Source organism: Manis pentadactyla, chromosome 2 (assembly GCF_030020395.1).
Source record: "Manis pentadactyla isolate mManPen7 chromosome 2, mManPen7.hap1, whole genome shotgun sequence".
In the NCBI taxonomy this organism is placed as follows: domain Eukaryota; kingdom Metazoa; phylum Chordata; class Mammalia; order Pholidota; family Manidae; genus Manis; species Manis pentadactyla.
The window spans coordinates 42,865,895-42,887,783 of NC_080020.1; the positions used below are offsets into that span (position 1 = coordinate 42,865,895).

General features: G+C 42.7%; 1 protein-coding gene across 2 annotated transcripts in view; it reads right to left on the reverse strand.

Moving 5' to 3' along the window:
• The window catches only part of SLIT3 (slit guidance ligand 3), a 588,416-nt gene that overhangs the window by 314,864 nt on the left and 251,663 nt on the right, over positions 1–21,889 (reverse strand). The gene's annotated exons all lie outside the window — the stretch shown is intronic.

Here is a 21,889-nt window from a genome sequence, read left to right on the forward strand (position 1 = left end):
ATGTAGTAAATGCTCCATAAACATCATTTATTGTTGCTAGTATTCTCCCACATAAATGGCTACTAATGCCCAGAGAGTGTAAGTGGCCCGTCTGAGGTCACATGGCTAGTATGGGCTTTGAACTCTAGTCTCTGTTTCTCCCATCCTCTGCTGGCCCTTGTGATGTAAACTATCACAGCTAAACTCAGGTTTGCTAGATGGCAACTTCTTTAAATTTTCCAGTAAACACAGCACCTTTTGTGTGACTTCTCAATCTACCTTTAAAAGTCATTATGGACCTGCAGTTCAATTAATTTTGCCCTGGAAAAGGTTGTGCAAATTTGTGGCATATACAGTTAGGCCTTAATTAGAATTAAAGATGCCTGTCACCTTCACTCTGAGTAGGTACATCAGGCTGCTGCATCATCTGTGATTCCTCCTCCCCTCCCCTCCATTCTGGGCTCTTCTGGGACATTCCCATCCACTCTTTCTGAATGACCCAGCTCACAGGCACTAGGGTCCCCAGTAGAGAAAAGTCAAGGAAAGAAGAGTGATGGCATGAAATGGGGCTGGAAACTAGAAACATTGGAGGCTCTCACCAAAGGGTGCTCTGAAGGAAAGGAAGCCACCATGGGAAACATTCCTAACACTGTGGCAGAGAGGCCGAACTGCACACCATCTGCAGCCAGCAACCCAAAGTCAGCCGAATGCTTCCTGAGCGCCTCTGTACAGCAGTGGGGCCAAATGTCTGGGAGAAATGGTCAACCCCAAAGGTGTGTTCTGCAGTGTTAACTCTAGCAGGGGGGCAAAATTGGCACAGGTAATTGGTTATATGAGGAAGTCCTAAAGGAGTTCCATTTATAAGGCAAAAAAAAAGAAAGGAAAAGTCTATAAGGAATTGCTTAGTGTCTTCAAGCAGCTCCAAAGTTTTATTTGGTTATTTTGCTTATAGGAGGAGAAGTCAGAAGTAATCTGGAGTCACTGAGGATCAAAGAAAGGAAAATGGGCTTAAGCCAGAGGAAAATTCCAGTTGGACAAAATAGTTCTGATAAGACTGCTAGATTTCCCTGCTGAGTGAGGCTTTGCTTCTACCCATTAATCTTCAAAAAACAATTCCAAAACAAAACAAAACTCCCTCTGACTTCTGCCCCCAGTCCTGTATGCTTTCCACTTACACTGCTTGTCCCAAAATTACCTACATCATTTGTACCGTCCACTAGAATCACCTGGAAAGCTTAGGCACATGCAAGTTCTCAGGCCCTACCCTAGACTTACCGAGTCAGAATCCCTGAGAGGGAGGTGCCCCACAACCCAGTTTTACAAACTTCCAGGTGAGTTCTATGTACACTGAAGTCGTTGGGCCATTGCCTGTATTGGGGGGTGAACCAACGCAAGGTGGCTTTCACCTTGAATTTTCTGTACATACACATTTTCACACCCTCATTAGAGGGTTGCCGGCAAGAGCACCGATTAAGACTGACAGTGCCTTTTGCAGGGAGATGGGCTGCTCAGCTGCTGGAGTACCATCCCGAGCCCGCTCAAGCTGCTGAGCTGAAGAAGTGGTTTGGCTTTGGCTACCCTTGTTCATAGACAGTAAGAGGGGCTTGCCAGTAAGAAGCACCTCCCAGAGGGCAGGGGAGGAACTTCAGCTAAGGGCAAATTCCCATGCCCAGAAATCCGATCTGAGCACCACACTGCCATGCTCTCCCAGAGAAAGAAATTTTGGTGTAATTCATATTCTCCCCCTTATTATCTCTGCCTTGGGTAGTAAACTGCAGGCACACACTTACTGATCTGCTCTTCACTCTTCAATGCTTCGCATCTTCTTACTAAGGGAACTGAAAACATTCCCTCCCGTTCTGATGGTAGATGATTGGCTAATTCTAGGAGAAAGGAGGGGCCTCCAAGGCAGGTTTCTTTTTCCTTCTATTGCTACTGCATCTTGGGAACAGGAACACATGGGCTGGCATATGGGACCCCATTCCCTGGGCACTCCTGAAGTGACTGTCTCAAGGTCACCCAGAGAACACTTAGCAAACTGCCATCACCTACCACCTCTACCATTTGCTTAAGACCAGCTGGAGAGCTTGCCGAAAATGCAGATTTCTGGGCCCTAGCCAACGATACCAAGGGTGGAATCTTACATTTTCAATAAACTTCCTTCTCACAGCTCTCACTCCTTCCCTTCAAAGTACAGCTGAAAACATTTCCCTTTTATGTAGAACTAATTAAATATGTCCCCTGACTTCTTTTATGTCCTCTTAATCTATTTTCTTTTGCTGCCTCCAGCACCCAGCGAAAATACGCATACTTTTCTTCAATTCTTTGCACATAGTCTAAACTGTTCCAGTTCTGTATTTAGCTTGGGAACAAGCATTTTTCCTGGTCTTGAAAAGAGGTTGGCAAAGTACAGTCCTCGGGACAAATCTGGCCCACTGCCTGTTTTTGTAATAAAATTTTATTGGAACACAGTTGTGCCATTTTGTTCACATATTGTCTAAGTGCCACACACACTCTTATACTACAATGGCAGACGTGAGTATTTGCAACGAAGTATGGCCTGAAAAGCTTACAATATTTACTATCTATCCTTTAGCAGAAAATGTTTGCTGAATGCTGGTTTTAAAGGGTGGCAGAGATTGGCTAGCTGTTCAACAAACTTATTTCCTTGTCCTCCTGGGCGCATACCTAGACTACACTTCCCAGCCTCCCTTGCAGTTATGCATGATCATGTGACTGAGTTCAGGTCAAGGAGATGAGAGGAAACAACATGTGCCCTGGCCGGGCTTATTAAATCTCCCTGAATTCATCCTCCATGGCACAGACAAGCCTAGCCTTGAATTTAGGCAGCCTCCTGCCTAAGGTGGCAGAGCCTCATGAAGGAGTCTGGGTCTCTGAGTCATTACTTGGACACAGCCACTCACCCATCTGGAAAAGCCATTTTGGCCTGTATATGAGAGAGAAATAAACCTCCATCAGTTTGAGTAATTATATATTTTATTGAATTCATTTGTTATAGCAGCCCAGATTAATTTAACTTAAACACAGAGCTTCCTCCTTTAGGTAGAAGTTACTAGAGTTATGGAGTGAGGTTTCCCTATTCGGAACACCTTTGTTTTCTCCAAAAGCATGGGTGGGAAGTGTAGGGACTGCTACTTATATACAAGGGAAGGAGAAGGATGGAGGAGAATCAGAGAGGGCAGTGGGGGTGGAAGCTGTTTTTCCGGAGGCCCCCACTCATATCCTCCAAGGCCGGCATGATGAGTTTGCTCTCCCCATCACCGACGGGTAGGCGCCCTGCCACACACACTGCTGGAGGAGGGGACCTGCCCCTTTCTCCGGGAATAGTAATTTCCAGGGAATGTGCAACAGCCTGGCATCGAGGTTAGAATTCGACAGAAAGCTGTTAAGTATAGGGGAAAGATTTCTGAAGGAGGTGAGGCAGATTTGGCTCCCAGGTCTTTCCGGGAAAAATTAGCTGTGTGGCTTAAGGCAAGTCACTGCCCCTTTGAAGCCATGATTTCCTTGTCTTTTCAACTCTATGTCTTAGAAGTCAGAACCAGTCTAGATTTTAGACATAGCTAGCTCAGTGATTTCTAAGGCAATTTCCAAGGACCTTGTGACTCTTCAGAGGTGCCTCAATGTCTTCTGCAATATTTAAGGGATGGGTAATGGGCAATTCTGGGCTTCCCATTGATTGAACCAGCATAATATGACTTTTTATTTATTCATGGTGGGAGAATATTTTGAAGTGATAACTGATGGGCTCCATACAGTACCCTCCAATATTCGTACACTTTCTTTTACCCAAGCAGACAGTATATATTTCACCTTTGCCTTAGGGATGGTTTGTACCAGAACAACACAGAGAACAAAGACATTAATTCTCGGCTTGTAAGTATGAAAAATCTAGACCTGTGCTATCAAGTGTGGTAGCCACTAGCCCATGAGGCTATTTGAATTTAAGTCAATTAAAATTAAACATTCAGTTCATTGGTCAAACCAGTCACATGTCACTGTGGCTATCATAATGAACATTTCCATCATCATAGAAAATTCTGTTGGACATTGCTGATTTGAACCCTAAGTGGACTAGGGATATAACTGATGAGTCCGAATTTATAACCTCTCTCCTCCAAACATCTCTCTAACTGGGAAAAATATTAAAAGGATAGTGAAGGGAGCTGAGATACAGATGGGCATGTGGTAAGAGACCTCTTTCTTAACTTCTTTCTGCCAAGTAGCAGCTCTGGAAGTCGGTGGGATGAAGGGGAATGACAGAAGCTGAGGTCTGAGGAGACATACTCCCCTCAATCAGGTAGAGCAAGTGAGGGGGAAGGCCTCTCAGAATTCCCTTGGCTCCATCCTGGTACAGGGGTATTAGAGGAGTAAATGGATTCATAGTTGCAATCAGCAGCCTTGCAGGAAAGACAGCCTTCAAGGGTTTCCCAGAACCTCTAAGGAGCAAGACTTAGAAGGATAATTTCCTGTACCCTAGAGAATTGCAGGGGAGAAATGAGTTGAGTGAGAGGGGGTCATCTTGTTGGATGTCAAGGTGGATAGACTTAAGTTCCATGAACTAGATGTCCATCACCTCCTCCCTTAATGCTGGGCACCACTTAAGCACCCTGGGACTTGGACCATTAAACAGCCCTGGGAAAGGGGGAAGAAGGACTCAGAGTGCCTGAGATTTAGTTTTTGTGGGAAGAGGAAAATGAACATGAGTGAGAAATTATTATATATACTGATATTTGCAGACTGAGTTGATACCCACTGTGTATTTATGTTTGCCTTGTACAAAAATAATCTTACTGTTGAAAGCAATGAAAGGTTGAACAATTATATGAGTCAGAGGTCTCTGTTTCTTGCACCTAAAAGCATCCTATTGGATATAATGGGTTTTTGAGTAACAGGCAGATACAGGAAATGGTTTCAGGCCCCTTGCTATTTCAGATGAAATGCTGGGTGTGTAGCAGAGACAGAATTTTCCAGCATGTGCCCTGACACCCCTCCCAAAGGGAGCAAGAGCCATGCTATTGTAAGTAAATAATAGTGTGCTCTGTGCTTAAACACAGAGGTGTACTGAGAAGAAACACACCCCATCCAAGTTTCAAGCCCTGCTTTGTTCCACAAGAAAGTGAGCAAAAGATGAGCAGATTAAGCAAAAATGCATCACCTCGGTAAAAGCCATAGATTGCTTGTACTTCTAGTGACACCCACTCTAAAATGATGAATGACCAATAGGGTCAGAAAGATGAAGAACATGACCAGTCGTCTGGCTGGCAGGCCTCTGAGCTGGGAGCTTAATCCAAGAGAAAGCTGCCGAATGTGAATGCAGCGCTGGAATTTAGCAACTCTGTATGGCCAGTGCACACTGGGAGAAAGCGAAGGGGATGTGATAACAGCGTGTATTTGTTGAGCATTGTCGCTGGGCCTTATCAGGTAAGCAGTGGGGCTGGGATTCAGTTGACATACTGGAGTTGAGTCCTCTTCTAACAAATACACTGTCCCCAGTGTGAGCTGTGGGCAGACACACATTTTATTCTCCAACTTGAAGTGGCAGCATTTTCCACTGGGCAAGAAACTGGGCAAGAAAGCTACCAGCCAAATACCTCTCACTGGGCAGTGGGAGCGGATGCACTTTTTTTTGCCAGAAGTTGCCAGAAAGGCTGTGAGACTTGTGAGGCTGACTAGGCCATGATCCTACTCCAGATCGGCGGCTGCTTCAGTTTCCAGAGCAACAGCACAGAACTGGGAGAACATACGTGTTATCAGATTTGGACAGGGAGGCGAGCAGCAGTGTTTGTCAGTGGGAACGGAGTGTGACACAAACAGCCTGGGCTTCGTGCCTTGCCCAAGCTGTCACACGCTCCACGTCCTTCAGCAGCAAACTGATAACAACCCAGAATAAACCACCCCCGCTTGTCTTTAAGAGGAGTAACAGAGAATGGGGGAAAAAGAGACACAATAAAGACAGGTCACAAACCCAAGACATAGGTTCAGCTTCAAGCAGTGGCTACCTAGGTGCACAATTCTCATGGGGCCACAGAATTACAGAGCAACGGTGATGCCTAACATCTCCAGACACCTCTAAGTCTCACCAAGTAAGAAGAGAACTTGTAAATTTAAATTACTTCTTATTAGGACACTGTTCCTCATTATTGGGACTGGTACTTTTCCAGAGAACAGGTCTGAATGGAAGTGTGAGTCACAGAAAATGTTGGAAGTTTCAGAATGCAATCTATTTTCTTTTGTTGGGTCCAAATCAGAGAAGGACATATAGAACGGCCATCTTTAGACACAATTCTGGAATCTATGGAAGAGAGAAGATCTTTTTAAAAAATTACTTTGAATCCATCTGGAATCTTAAACTATCACTCAAAGAAGGAAAGATGTGAATTAAGAAATGGCTCCAGCCCAGTAAGGGAAGCATCAACTCATCCCGAGTTCGCAGCTCAATCCGGGAGGTCATATTTACTGCACCCACTCCTCCAGCTCTGCCTGTGGTTAATTTCGTAGACGTGATGTTCAAGAGACCAAATCAGGGGAGTCCAGAGAAGTAGTAGAAAGACTTGAAATCATTACCCTGGAACAGATGGTAAATTCTTCACTCTTTTTCCTTTTCTTTGATGATTTTGTTTTCTCCTGAGATGCTTTTGTGATATGGATTATGGGGAATCGAGAAGCCTCATTATATACTTGGTAGAGACAGACATACAGGAAACTTGGACTTTCTGTGGCAAAGAATCTAAGAGATGGCTGAGATCAACTCCCTTCTTGATAGAGAGGGAAGCACACAGCTCTAGGGGCCTCCTAGAGTCACAGTATGCAAATAATTCAACAAATGGTTTAACAGCAATGTTATCAGGAAAAGAATTTCCAATTCCATCACCATGGTAACAGTTCATCAAAAAAAAATCTAAGTCTAAAAATTGCCTTCATTTGGCAAATGAAAAACAATAAATAGGGCTTCTGAGGCCTGGACTTTATATTAATTCTTACTGCAAAGCCCAGTTCTCCCTGAGCTCCACCTTCGTCTGAGCTTGGTCCGAGCACAGCTGTAGCCACCTGTGGGCCCCAGGATGCACTGGAGCCCATGAGCCTAAAGGAGGAGTAACTTATTCCTCAAACCCTGAAGCACAAACCCGCAGCATGCTGCTTCTCCCATGCTCTTGCTGGCATTGATTAACCCTTGCCCACAGGTTCATTGGCTGTCCACAGCACTTCTATAGAGAGGGCGCTACGGCGCCAAGCCCCAGGTTGTGGTAACTCCAGGGAGAGACTGCTCACAGCAAAGGAGACCAGAATGTCCTGGGGGTGCTGAGTCAGGAATGGGCCCTTGGGTCTTCCTTCTGTCTAAGGGAAATGCCACAGCTTAATTTTTATATAAAAAAACAAATTGTACAAGTCTCCGAGGTACCCCAGAACAGACAATGTATAAGCTTAGCCATTTCTAGAACTGTAACCCAAGCAGCTGCTGTGGGAGTGAAGATTTCAAGAGGCAGAGCCAAGAGCAAGGACTGACAGACAGGTGAACCACCCTTGTATGTGCGGGAATGTTTGCTGCACCTCTGCAGGAACAGGAGAATAGTGAATTCTGGCACAACCACACAATGGAGCACTGAGTTCAAGACTATGGCATACAAACTGCTGACGATCATGGTTATCAATGTGGGAAAATGTTCATGGTATGTGGTCAGCAAAAAAATCAGGCTGCCAAACAATATACATAGTATAAACCTACTTAAATTATATCTTTATATGTATATGTACACAAGGAAAAGAGTAGAAGACTATATACCAAAATGCTAATGATTGTTACACTATGGTGGTTTCTTCTTTTTATCTTTATACAATTTTGGTTCCTAAAGCAGTATTTTGTGCAGTAACTTTGCATAAATAGTATAATCAGGAAAAATCCCACAAAACCCTAAAGCTATGTTTAGACCGACTTTCCAAGAGTTGAAGGTAGGGCTTGGGTCTCTATGTACCAGGCACGGTAGTGGGAGGGAAAAATTAAAGGACCACATGGCTGCTGCCTTCAAGGGGCTTGACATCTAAATGAGGGGCTTGACATCTAAATGAGGGGTACATGACATAATCACCAAGTCATAGCCCTTTAGGAGTAAGTGAGCTAAGCCTTAGATGGTGGCACATCATCTTCACATGGGCAGATAGAGTTTAGTGGTTAAGACGAAGAAATCATTCAGGTTCCCATTTCAGGTGGACGCAACACTGGTCGACTTGCTTATCTGCCCTGAGGCCCAGATTCCTTATCTGAAAGTGGACTTAATAATAGTAGAGGCCTCACCCCTGAGGATGGCTATGAGTTTTCAATGAGTTAAAGACAACACAGTGCCTGCTGGGGGCACATTAAGGAAATGCCACCTGTTATTATTACTTCACTGTCATTCTCACCCTGAGCTCTGTGAGAGCAGGCGGGGGCCAGCTTTAGCAGGAAGACTACCTTTTGGTATAATGTCTCCTGGATGCTCACAGTCATCCACCTTCTGAAAAAGACCCTTCTTTTAGTTGAGTGTTTAGACAAGTTTTAAATGAAATGGCACTGATTTTCACGGGAAAGTGGGACGCCTGGCCCACACTTCCCTGGGACAACGCAGTTTTTATTGTAGTGCTTAATCTGTTAGTTACGTAATCTGTTGATGAAGTCAATCAATGGCTTCTCCCTTTCCTAAGCAAATGACTTGCTCCCCTCCAATCAAAAGGCACGTTTAATCTGACTCGTCTTCACTCAACTCTCCACACTGACCCACATGTCATTTCATTCCTCCTTTCCCCGCCTGAAAGTAATCAGACTAGTCCAATTTGCTTGTATAAACAGGAGGCTGAGGTAGGGGACGTCACTTGGCCGTGATGGTTCTGCTTTTTATACATCCCCTGCCTTGTTTCCTGAGACCTTTCAATAGAGCCAGACTTGGAGGAGAGTTATATTAAACAGTTTGACTCCAGACCTAAACAGCCCCTGAAGCATTAGTGGTTCAAAGATCTCCTGGTGCATTTATGAAAAGCCATTGATCTGGGAAGAGGTGTTAGCGGACTTGAAATGCACTAGGAAAACTCCTTTGCTGGCAGGAGGCAGACTGGTTTTCATTAAGGAGCTGCCCTTTATCTTGTCACATTACTGACCTGCCCAGCTGAGATGGGTACTTCCCCCTGCCTTGAAAGGAGGCTGCCTCTGGTTAGAAACTGTGTGAAGAATGTGTTCATTTTTAAGACAGACACAAAGGACAGAGGTGGCTTGCTTTTCTGAGTCTGAACCCCAAATCTTTAAATTCTAAGTTTTGTGATTGCTTCTGATGCATAAAAGTTTTGAGAATATTCTGGGTCATTTCCTCAGTGTTTGGTTCTTAGGACTTGGAAAAAAAATTGTGAATCTTAGGACTTCAGAGCTCAAGGAATTAAAATATCATCTGGAATAAGGTCCATTCCTAACTCAGGGTCACATATGCCCAGGGGACCATTTATCAGTTTCAGGACTGTGTAGATTGTCTCAAATCCCCCTTCTGTTGCTGACTACTGGGGTGACCCAAGATGAATTCCTCCCCATCTTTGCCATGATCTTCTCATCTAGAAATTGGGTGTGATATAAGATTGTATAGCAATGATATTTTAATAAAAAAGAAAGAAATTGGGGGTGATGGCCTCAGAGGGTTGTTGCAAGGATTAAATATGTTAATATGTGTTCAATGCTCTACACAGTGCCTGACATCTAGCTGACATTTGATCAATGCCAGCTATTATGATTACTTGTTATTACTATATTATTGTTTATGCAGTCTAAATATTGTGATATTTTGTATGTGTGCACACATGTGCATTTTCCAGGGAAGAGGTCTATATGTTTCATTTTTATTTTCCTCTAAAAGGGAAGAACCACTAATCTAGCTAGACTCTGCCCTTTAATTGATGAGTAAAACCGTACCCAGAGGTTTACAGCACTTTTCCCATAGTTATGTGGAAAAAAAGATACAAGGCTAAAACCCACAATCTGTTGACTCACTGTCCAGTGCTTTGCAAAATTCTGGAAACATTTGCAAAAGTAGACCAAACCTTACCCAGGCTTTCACAAAAGAAGTGATCTGTAAGCAAATGTGGACCAGGATTACATGTATATTGGTGGTGTCAAGGCAGAGCAAATATTCAGGGGTCTGGAGGTGTAATGGCTGTGGAGCTGTCAAAAAACTACTTGACAGTAATAAACAGAAGAGGAGAGTGAGCAGACTGACTGAAGGAAGAATAGGTAGGGGGCCCCAGGAAGAACCTGCCTTAGTTCCACACTCCTTTACATTTCCTATGCCACAGCAAAGCACATTTATCCTGTATCTATAAGCTTTATACAATCTAAGAAAATATATGCATACCTGACTGAGGAAATAAGTTATTTTTAAATTTTGAGTGACTGTACCTCCTCTTTCAAGGAGACCTATTCCTAGGTCTTTGAAGTTTGCATCCTCTTTTCTTTGACCAGGTACTTTAAAATACTTTGATATTTCTCTAGTTTAATGGTTCTCAAAGTGTGTCTTCGACCACTGCCATCAGTGTTACTGGGAAACTTGTTAGAAATGTGAGTTTGGGGGAACTCCTAACTAAATCAGAGACCTATTGAACCAGAGACTCTGGGGGTGAGGCCTAGGAATGTGCTTTAATGGGGTCACCAGGTGAGTCTGAAATATACTCAACTTTGAGAACTATTAATTTAGCCCATTGGTGTGGTAGAGAAACCTAAAAGGAAGGAGGGCTTGGAAAAACCTTCCAGAAATCTGAATCCCTGGAATACTTTCTTATTTTGGTTATGAAATAAACTGGAATTAGATTAGTAACATAGATCCTCTTGTATTTTGCAAACAAGAGATCTTGGAGGAAAGTGGAAAATATTTCAAGGCCTTTCATCTCAGTTACAATGACATGTTCATTTAGCATTGTGTGCAGAGGAGGAAGGAGGGGCAGTGGTTAGGCTTGTGGAGGGGAATACACAATTCCAGTGGAATCCACTGTAATTAAGGGGCAATTAGTATCACATTCTCCATCCATGAGACTCCACTAATCCAGTTAATCCTTACCTTTTAATCAAAAACAAACATCCCTGAGTGTTCTTGGGATCCTTTTAACACGTTCTGCCCACCTGGATGCTGCCCTCTGCCTTGTAATCCAGAATTAGAGCGACTTCAATTCCTGGAAAGGGGGGACACCCTGCCATCTTGGTTGGGTCCTGCCAGCCCCTTGGAAATAAGCCCTCTCCCAGGGCGCACCTTCACCTGAAGCACATGCTTTCTGGCTAGACACGCCCTCTGCCTCCTGCCATTACTGAGGAGACTTCCTTGCTATTGGGTAGCCTTCCCTGACAGAGCCTTGACTTCCCCTTTGGCTAAGTAATGGAAGTGCTTGGATAACACTAATGCCTTGCATTGCTAAGGCACTTTGCTGTTTCCATAGGCCTCTCTTAGCTGCTGTTTCATTTGCTACTCCAAACTGCCATTATGTCATTACTATTCTCCACTCCCCACCCCTCTACAATTTACAGATGGGGCCACTGAAGCTTCCAGGGGTTATATGAACTACCAAACTCCCACAGCTAGTAACTGGATGACAGGGTAGGTTCAAACCCAGGTCTCCTGATCCTCAGGCAAAGATCTTCCTGCGACAGAACACTGTCTTTTTCTGGCCACCCACCTAAATCCATAATGCTAATAAATAATGCATTTATTGTTTCACTATGTTTATGTCTTTGGAATGTCTTTGAATCTATGAGATCACTGTATTCTCCTTCATTAAAAAGCCCTCAAGGAGAAGAAATCATAAGTGTATAGCTTGGGCTCAAATAATAATGTAAAATGGTACCTATTCAGAATGTCATTTTGTTAAGTAGGATGAGCAATACTGTACCTATTTTAATGATAAGGAAACTGAAGTTTGGCCAATAAAAACAACTTACTGTCTCAGAAGTAGAAAGTGGTATAATTGGGAATAGAGTGCAAATTTCTAATTCCTGGTGCTGTACATATCTACCAGATATGTGGTTTTAAAATTGTGTTCCTGAGAGCCCCAAAGTACTTATGCACACCAGGCACTTCTGGGGGAGCCATGGAGAGGTGGGGTCAGCAGGGCTTTGGGTATTCTACCCTGGGTTTAAGTAGAAGGTTCTTTCTCTTCCTGAAAATATAGCTTGGAAGCTGCTGTCAGGCTCTCACTTCCTGTCTAGAGAATCCAGCATTCTGGTGATAGCACTCTCAGTATAGACAGTACCATTAGGATAATACAGTTGCAGGAGGCCCTGATCAGCTGCGAAGTTCTCGCAGCCACTTCTGACCTCCTAGCTTGCTGTCAGCACAAGCAGTGGACACGGCTCCCTGTTTTTCAGGGAGGGTAAGCCACCATCGGTCTTCTCATAGTCTGTGTGTTAATTCAACAAATACTTGTTGAGAAATGACTATGTACTAAGTTCTGCACTAGGGTCTGGGACTAGAATGGTAGAAGACCAATATGGAGGTGATTCCATCTCTGCTATCATGTAGCTTCACTCCAATAAATAATTCTAAGTCATATTAAGATCTAGGAAGGAAAAACTTGCTGCCTGAAAGAGTAATGCTCATCCAGTCGACATCAGGGATCTCCACTCTCTGCAGACAGAACTGAAGCTGGGTTTTCTCCCCAGAGAGGGAGAGGGGCGTGTTTCTGTCACATGGAACAGTGTTGTCTGGACATGAGTGACAGGTGTGTGGCTCTTTTGAGGGCTTGGAAAGAGAAGCTGGCTGGCACCCAGTGAGCGGGAACAGAGAGCCAGGGATGGGAGACAGGGCTGTGGCTTACCCTTTATGCAAAGCAAAATGGACAGTGATTGCAGGGATTTAAGTAAGGAGTATCATGGTAGATTGGCATGTTTTCAAAGTGATTTTGGCTGTTGTCTGGAGAAAATATCGAGGTAGGTCAAGAGTATAAGTGAAGAGATCTGTGAAGAGGTGATTAAGGTGGTTGTCTCTGAATGTGACCTAACCAGCCTAATGAACTTCTGGTACTGGAAGTTACCCTGCATGCTCTTGAGTGTGGAACCTATTACCAGAAAGGAAATCCACAGCCACATGGGGAGAGATGCCCTTGAGGAATTTTCTTATTTAATGTGGAAGAGAGAGCAGGCAACATGGATAAGACCTAGAAGAGCAAGAGTGATAGCAAATAGAAAGTTCTACCTTAGATTTAGATGAAGACATTCCAGTATTGCCGCATGACATCCTATCTGTGTAATGTGGACAGTCATTTAGCCAGCCCTATGGGTGTCATTTTCCCCTTTGTGACAAGGGGCTGATATCCAACCTCAGCAAGTTATTAGAAGCCCAATTAAATAATGTAAGTAAAAGTGCTTTGTAAATGGTAAAGCATTACTAAAAATGTATGATGTCATTATCATTAACCATACCAAGATATGCAGAACAATTATAATTACAATTCTGAGTAAATATGGAATAATGTTTTCATTTATGACTACATTCCAAAAATGTTACTAGAAACCAAGGATTTTGTGTTCTTACATTGGTTAGAAGTTTCATCATATTTCATTAATCTACCTTTACTTTTTCAAATGCTAAAAATTATACAATTACTGAATAATTTTATTTTTTAGAATTATCACATTTACTCAGAATTCTAATTCTAATTGTTTCATACTGCATTTCTCAAACTTTAGTCATTATATATACCAGTCATATTTTTTTAATGTGTAAATATTAACTTGATATTTTATTTAAAGTGAACTTATATTTATTCCCTTTCACTTTTATTTTTAAAGAAATTTCAACCTAATGAATATTACTTGTGAAATCACACAGCTGATATGCTTGTGATATTTTTTTTCCTAATTCACACTAAAATAGTTGGAGGACTATTTGCATAGAAATAATCTATATTATCTAACAGGATCTCCCATTACACCAGCAATAAACACTATACCTGGGAAATAATACTTTATACCATACACATTTCATGACCTTTTTAAATATCAAGATGAATATGGCTTTCCACTAGCTTAGTGGTTCTTAACATTAGAATCACCTGGAAAGCTTTTAAAACTCAATTCCTAGCTGGACCCCAAGTAATTAAATAAAAATCCCCAGGTATGGGACCCAAGCCTCAATATTTTTTGAAGTGCCCTGGGATGTTGCCTATGTGAACCCAGGTTGATAACCACTGACCTAGATTCTTTGATGCCTTCCAGGATTGCCTCGGCCTCCTAGGACTGTACACTGAGGACAGACTGTACAGGGAGACCCTGGCATGAGTGGAGCCAGTCACTGTTTTTGCCTCATTCAGAAGGGGATAGCCATCGGGATGGATAAATGGCAGTAGTTGCAGTCACTACTGCTATTAATAGGTAACGATAACTGAGGGCTACCTTGATGTCAGTTACTCTTTGAGTACTTTATAAGAATTATCTCACTTAATCTTCACAGCAGTCCTGTAAAGGCAGCACCATAGTGATCCGTTTTTGAGAGGAGGCATCTGAGGCCCAGAGAGGTGTAGTAACTGGGCCAAGGTCACACAGTAAGTGATAGAGCTGGGATGGGAGGCTCCTTGAAAGCAATCCTGGATTGCCATTCTTTCTTGATGGCTTCCTACTTAAACAGATACTGTAGGGACTAGAATCCTGTTACATAAACTCCAGGATCTCTTTTCTCTCTCCCTTTTTATTAGACTTCTTTCCCCAGCCCTAATTTGGCGGATAAGCACATTTTACTGATGTGAAAATGAAGACCTGTAGATGCTGCATTATTTCCCAGGTCATACAGCCAACTACATGTGTGGTCTTGTGAAAGTCCCTTAACTTCTCTTGAGAAAGATGAGACTATTTCTCATCTGAGTTGCAAAAATAAATGCTTCTGCCTTGCAGATAATGATTTTGGAGGACAAGGAGGCATCCAAAGGGCTGGGTCGCCCCTGTTCTTGGCCCTGGAGAAAGCTCCCGAGGGAGGCAAGAAGGGTTTCCTGAAGCTCAGAAGTCACTTTTCTCCTTGGAGGATCCAGTTTCACCCCAGACTTCAGTCTGAATAAATGAGACTAGATTACCACACCTAGGGGGTCTTTGAGTCCAGTCTCAGTGTTTAGTGTCCGTCTACAGGGAGGCAAGAAGAGCCTGTTGTTTCCTAAAAGAGAGATGAGGAAGCCACCCTCCACTTCTGCTTCTCAGTTGAACAAGGGGCATGAAATCGGAAATTTTTCAAGCTCAAAATAGTGCTGTGGAAAATCTACCTCCCTTCTCCCTCCATAGAGAACATCTAAACACATTGCGTTTAATTTCCGAATAGGGCAGTGTTCTTTTTAAGGGAAACGTTAAGCAGGGATTAAAAACACGATGGGCTGTGTAATTCTATCCTCAGCCCTTTCGTCGTTAATAGTATTTCTTTTGGCAGCGTCTGTACAGAGATGTGGGAAACACCAAAGTCTTATGTAAATGAGAATTGACACCCACTGATAAACCAAGCGCCAGACCTGAGGTCTTAATTACACAGGAGTCTAGATGTCAAAATGAATGTGGCTTATTGACACTCGGAGGTTTCACTCACTGTTAAGCTGGACGCCTTTCTTCCGGAGCAGAGAGCAAAGCACAGGTTTCTCATCACTCAGGGCCACGTTCGCAAACGGCAAAGGGCTGTGGTCTTGCCCGGACACTTTTTGGGATGGACTATATCGCTAAACTCCTATGCCCACACCTGCTTGCAGGGGCACAGGCAAAGCAGTGTTTTCAGGTGTTTCCAGCTATGGGGGAAAAGGCTGTTAACTGACTGAGGGCTTTTAAGGGCAAAGGTTTCTGAAGGTGTCTTCCCCGCTCCTCCCTCCCCTGCCTCACCAGTTAGCATCATTTGTGCATCCGAAGCACGGTCATAGGCATTACCTCATTTCAACAATGATTACTCTTTCGAGATACATGAAAGCATTAGTAGCCACTTTTTAAGGCTGAGAAACACGCAGAGTCAATAATTATCAAGCACTTAAGTTGTGAAAGATGAGGACACTTGGGGGCATAGCTAGCTCACTCAAGTTTCTCCTGGTGGACTGAAGTCTTGCGAGTTTATACAGCCTCGCTCATAGCTCTTTTCACGAGTTTGACACTGTGGCCGTTATCCTAGGGGGTACAGGCTGTGTTTTTAAAAGGAGAGAAGACTACATTCAGGGTTGGGCATAACCAAACAGTTCTCAGTGGGTGTTAAGGTCTTTGCCTTGAGACAGAAAAATAATACACCCTTTCCTTCCACCCGAACTAATTAAAGTGTCAGGACGGAGCCCCAACACTGATTTGACACATGACATGACGTCCTGTGTAATCTGATGTGTTTTATGCTAACATCAAAGCCCCGTCAAGAATAATGGAGCAGGATATTTAGTGCGCGCCTGTTGCAGTCTGACATATAACTCCATCCAGCTTCATTCGCAGGCCCTCGCTCACCAGGAGATTAACCCGTCAGGCCGCCAAGTGAGAAGGGACAGAGCAGAGCCTGACAGGAGGCCCAGGATGCAGGGGAAATCAAAACAAATCCACCTGCTCAGGGAAGACTTTGCCGACAACTGCCACGCTGTGACCTCGTCCTCCTGTGGACATCTGTGGCAAGTGTTATCTCGACCATTGATGTGGCACTGTGTCATTTATGACTGCCTTATGACATTATTTTTCATTATTGTGTTTGCACTGCTGTTTAACAACTTTGTGTAATTGTCTCCTCCCACGTCAAATAAACCTTCACACCTGAAAGGCAAGGAGTAGTTCATTATGTGTCTGTCTTAGCAAACTTCTCTGGTGATTGCATGAAGGGCCAGTGTTTTGTTTTGCTTTTGTTTTATTCTGCAGTCTATCATGCAGCAATAACTTTATAGAATGCAATAAAAATGAAGTATTAGAAAAACGAAAATGGGCATGGATGACACTTAGCAGTGTCAAATTACTACGTCTCTGCTTACTCTCAATTTCTGCACTTATCTGGCCCAGACCAGTAACAGTGTTGCCAACTGGCACTGATCTGTGGACCACATTTCTAGTAGTACTGAGCTAGAACACTGGAATGAATGCCTGGAACAGTGTGAAACACAGGGTATCTTCTCAGTGTGGAACTGTTGATTGAATATATATGCATATATACATATAACACATATACACATATTATCAATGTACATCTATGATACATTTATATTAAATATAGCAATGTGCACATGTTTTTAATTAAATTATATTTTACTTAGAAGATAGGGTTACCAAATGGAGACCTCCACCTAGGAAAAAGAGAGCATCTTAGTAAGCCGGCACTGAGATCCCCTCAATGAAAAGGCTCCTGTGGGAAGGGAATTATGTTTGAGCAGTGCCCACCCTGTGCTTGGCGCTGCATGCTTGAATTCTCACAAGCTCTCTGTGGATCAGTTCTCATACTCATATTTTACCTAAGGGGCAGTGAAGCCAACTGAGGGTAAGTGATTCACCAAGGTCACACAGCTATCTAGTGATGGAGATTCAAATACAGGACTATTGGCCTCCCCAGCCCATGTTCTTTCTACGGTACCATGTGAATTCGGTCATGTCAGGATGGTACTAGGAGGGTGGTATATTCCTACCACCACCTTCATGCAAAGGTGTCTATAAAATAGTCACCAATAGGCAGGTAAGATCAAGTGCCCTTGAGAAAAGCAAAGAGAAGAGAGGCCTCCTTTGTCTGGAGACTGAAGCATCAGGATATGATGGCTGGAATGGTCTACAGTCATCTAAGACCCAATCAGAGGATGGTGTCAACACAGCGAGGAAGGCAGAGAACACTGAGAGAACCAGAGAGCAGAGCAGGGGCCCTAACTTCCTGCGTCTTGGGTATTCCCATTCTAAAGGCGTCTATTGTGTGAAATTCAAATTGCTCCCACTTTTCCGGAAGTACAGAGTTCCTTTAAAACCTTTCCTGAGCCAAAATGGTCTAAAGTGAGGCAGCAGTTACCATGTTGTGAAAGCAAAAATCCATGTCAGATTTCTTTCAGTTAGAAAACAGGTACTAATGCAAGTCTTCCGAACAAGTGAAGCAATATTCAGGGAACTTTCAGATAGCGGGGTAAACCTGTCCGGCAGTCCCTTATTACAACTAACTTGAGCGGGGCTTGTTCTATTACTTGCAGCCAAAGATACCCTGCTTAACGCAACCTCCTCTCATGATAAGGTGACACTGAACTTCTCTGTCCCTTTTAATAAATGGCAGTGTTTGATTCACACTGTTGGGTCAGAATGTGCAAGGAAAATATCATCTTATTTATGGCAACAGCATACATTTTTCAAGTCACCCTTTGAAATGAAATTCAGATGTCTTGAGGGGACCATAACGAGTTTAACTTGGAAATAAATAAAAAAAAGAAAAAAAAAAGAAAGAAAGCCCACAATATGTAATGTAATTCCTACTGACCACATCCAGGGTTTAGTTCTCCTTTCAGGACGCAGTACACTGAGGCATGTGCAATCGCAGCCCGCCAGCTCTGTTTAGGAATTCCCCTGCTCTTCTCGCATGTTTACAAAGTTAATACTTTTCTATATTGGCTCAGTAATGCATTTTTCTATTGAGATGGCATTGCTCATCTGTATTTATCCCATAGAGAGGAGGCTGAGCTATCTTAACAGTTCATTCTGGTAAATGTAAAACTGATAAATTGTGTAGAAACAGTTTCAGGAAATAAAACTGGAAAGAAGAGGATTTTGTGGCAACCATCTTCGACAGTCTTGCGTACTTAGAGATTAAGGTAGAGGTGTGGGTCTCTTCTTTCAGCTAAACTCTCATCCCCCTGCCCTTGACAACTTAATTTCCTGTCCTCTTTGGGAGACAGACGGATGAATATTTAGTGTAGAACATGATTGTGATTAAGCTTCCAAATGTATCTTCATCTGGATTCCAGCTGGTGTGGCATCTCAATTACTCCTCCATCCCCCTACGGAACTGTCTTACTGATGTAGTAAGCTTTGCATGATGGCACTGGATTAAAAATCTCCCAGGACTCTCCAAAATGTCTGACCTCAATCAATTATCCCTTAATACAGGGGAAAAAAGAGGTCTTCTGCATACATTATGACCCAAAGAATCCCACCAATAGGTATCAGCCCATTGCTTATTAGCTACCCTTAAAAAAGGGAATTATTTTGTACAGCCAGCTCCTTTCTCCTACTCCCTGCAAATGATGATTGATGCATTAATGTGAGGCTGATAAACTGATAGGGGTGGTGATTAATAGGTGTACTGTCAATACAACATGAAGAAGGATGCAAAACATTCAGCTGCCTATAATTTCTTTACTGGACCATATTTCATATTTGTCACCCTTCCCATGCACCCTGCTAGCATTATGCCCAAACTACATTACAGGAGTATCAGGCTCTGAATCAATTCTGAGTATCTTAGACATGCACATAGTATTTTTTTAGTATCATTTCTTTTGAGAAGAGGCCCCAACTAATTTACATGATTCATTCATTCAACATTTACTTAGCAGTGTGTAGGCTGTGAACTAAGCACTGGGCATAGACCTGCAAACAAGACATAGACACAGAACAAGTTCTTTGTTTTCAGGGAACACAGTACAGTGCAGGTGACAGTCCTGCACACAGGTAATCACAATTGAGCATGAACAGTGCTGAAAGGAGCCAGGCCAGATACCATGGGTACACACAGGAGTGGCATCTACCTCGGATTCAGGATGATGAACAGGGGAGGATTCCAGAGCTGCTGTTTTTATCCATTATGTTTGCAGTGGCTTCAGCACTTAGACTAAGTCTTCTAAACTACAGAAGAGCCATATACCCTCCCTCCCCTGCCCTCCCTTCCCCTCCTCTTCTCTTTCCCTTCCTTCCCTTTCTTCCTATAAAATTGTGTCAGACACTCTCCAATTCTTGCACTTACAATCTACTGAAAATGACATATTCATGAAATGTTAGGAAAGAAAGACAGGCTAAAAGATATTTTCTGTTTTTCCTGCCACGAGTATGTATTACCTGATGAATGGCTATGACAGTATGGCTGCTATAAGAGTTTGGAGAATGGAGGCGATCAGTGTGGATTAGAGTATTTGGGAGATGCTTCAGAAAATGAGGCCCAGTTTGCTTTCTCAGACAGGCTAACAATGAAGTCAGTTCTTTCTACTTCCATTAGACAAGACCCTCATTTCCAACAACCAGGCTTATGAGGGTAGAGCTTCCCAGGAACCCAAGTGGGACAGTAGAGAGCCCCAAGCCCCCTTCCTGGGAGGAATAAGAATAAATAAGCTGTGGACCACATCCCTCATCCAAATTTTTCAGTTCTAAAGAAGTCACTTCTTGACAAGAGGGAAACTTGATTCTCTTGCTTGCCTTCTTGGTTCAATGACTGTGTGTATGTTGCCAGTATACAAGGCATATGCAAGGAAAATGGAAGATGCAGGAAGAATATTTGGTAGCAGAAGGGGATAGGCTAACTCATATGGCCTAATGCAGAATTTTCAAACTCACCAGAATCCGTCTTCTAGCCAGTGACCAAGGAGAAAATAGAGCTCCTCATATACGGCAATGTGGAGACACTTAAAACAAATCACTCTATGCATTAAAAAAAACAAAAATCCTCAGAAATTAGAAAAGGCTGGAATGGTAGCCAGAAGCACTACGAACTCATGCAAAATTAATTCAGTCCTCAAAGTCAGCGCTAGTAAGGACTGTTCTACATAACAAAAAGTTCTCATGATTAAAAACACTACTTCAGAGTGACCAATTAATTTCAAAGGCTCCCCTCTTTAAGTCAAAAGGGTTCTCTCTATCAGATCCAGTGGCCATCTGTGCTCCCAAGGTTGTAATTGAGATCTTTAGTATGATTTGAGTACTCTGCTTTGGTTCTAACCTAAAGGATTTTGTGTTATTTCTCCTAAAGGCCCAGTGAAGAACAAGATTAATGAAATCAGTCTTTTCCTCTGAGGAGCCAGTACCTCCTTCCACGCAGAGACCCTGGGCTCTCACACACAGTCAGGTCACATCTGGGGGGTGGGAACTGTTTGCCACACCAGCATTTGCTAACCGGAGAAACAAACTGTGACATTTTCCAAGCAGAGGCAGGAGATGGGGGCTTAAGATTTTGGACATGTGTGTCCCATTTTAAGAAAGCCTGCTATTCAAAAATAAAAGGTATATAAACCAGATAAAACTAGAAGTGTTTTACCCATTTACAAAAGAGGACTTGTGTGGGGGTTCCTTAACAATCAGTTCCCTGATCTAGTTAAAATGTTTCATTGTCCACAAAACCAAAGTAAGAAAATGTTTACTTGCACCATTTCTGCAACACACTTATTATTTAAAGAAAGATACATCTATTGTATTGCTAGTACTAATGGCTTCCCTTTATTGAATTCCTGCTATCCCCATTATGTGACCATCCGCTTTCCAACACTTTATACACAAGTAGTATTATTTGCTTACAGAACAGCCCTATAAACTACATATCAGAATCTCATTTTATACTAGAGAAAAGTAACTTGCCTGGGATTATATTCTTCCTGAGCTGGATTTCAAACCAAAGTCTGTTTTGCTTTGCACTTCACTGTTCTGGTCTTGCTGGTAATCAGACTTACTGGTCATACTTTAAAGCCTCTTTGATATGGGCTGGTTGAGACACATGATAGTTCAAATATACTAGAAACTTTTGAATTATAAAATATGCACAGATTACCCACAAGTATACAAGATGGGTTGGTGATTTCACTGTTTGCTAGAGATGTTTCAGGACTTATTTTAATGATAAGAACAATATATAAGTCATAACTCTGACAGTGATAATAGAAACACACAAGTAAAATACATAAAAAGTACTTTGTTTCCTTAAGTTCATTTAATATAACTTGGTAACATGCATATTAAATTCTCTTTACACCAGCTATG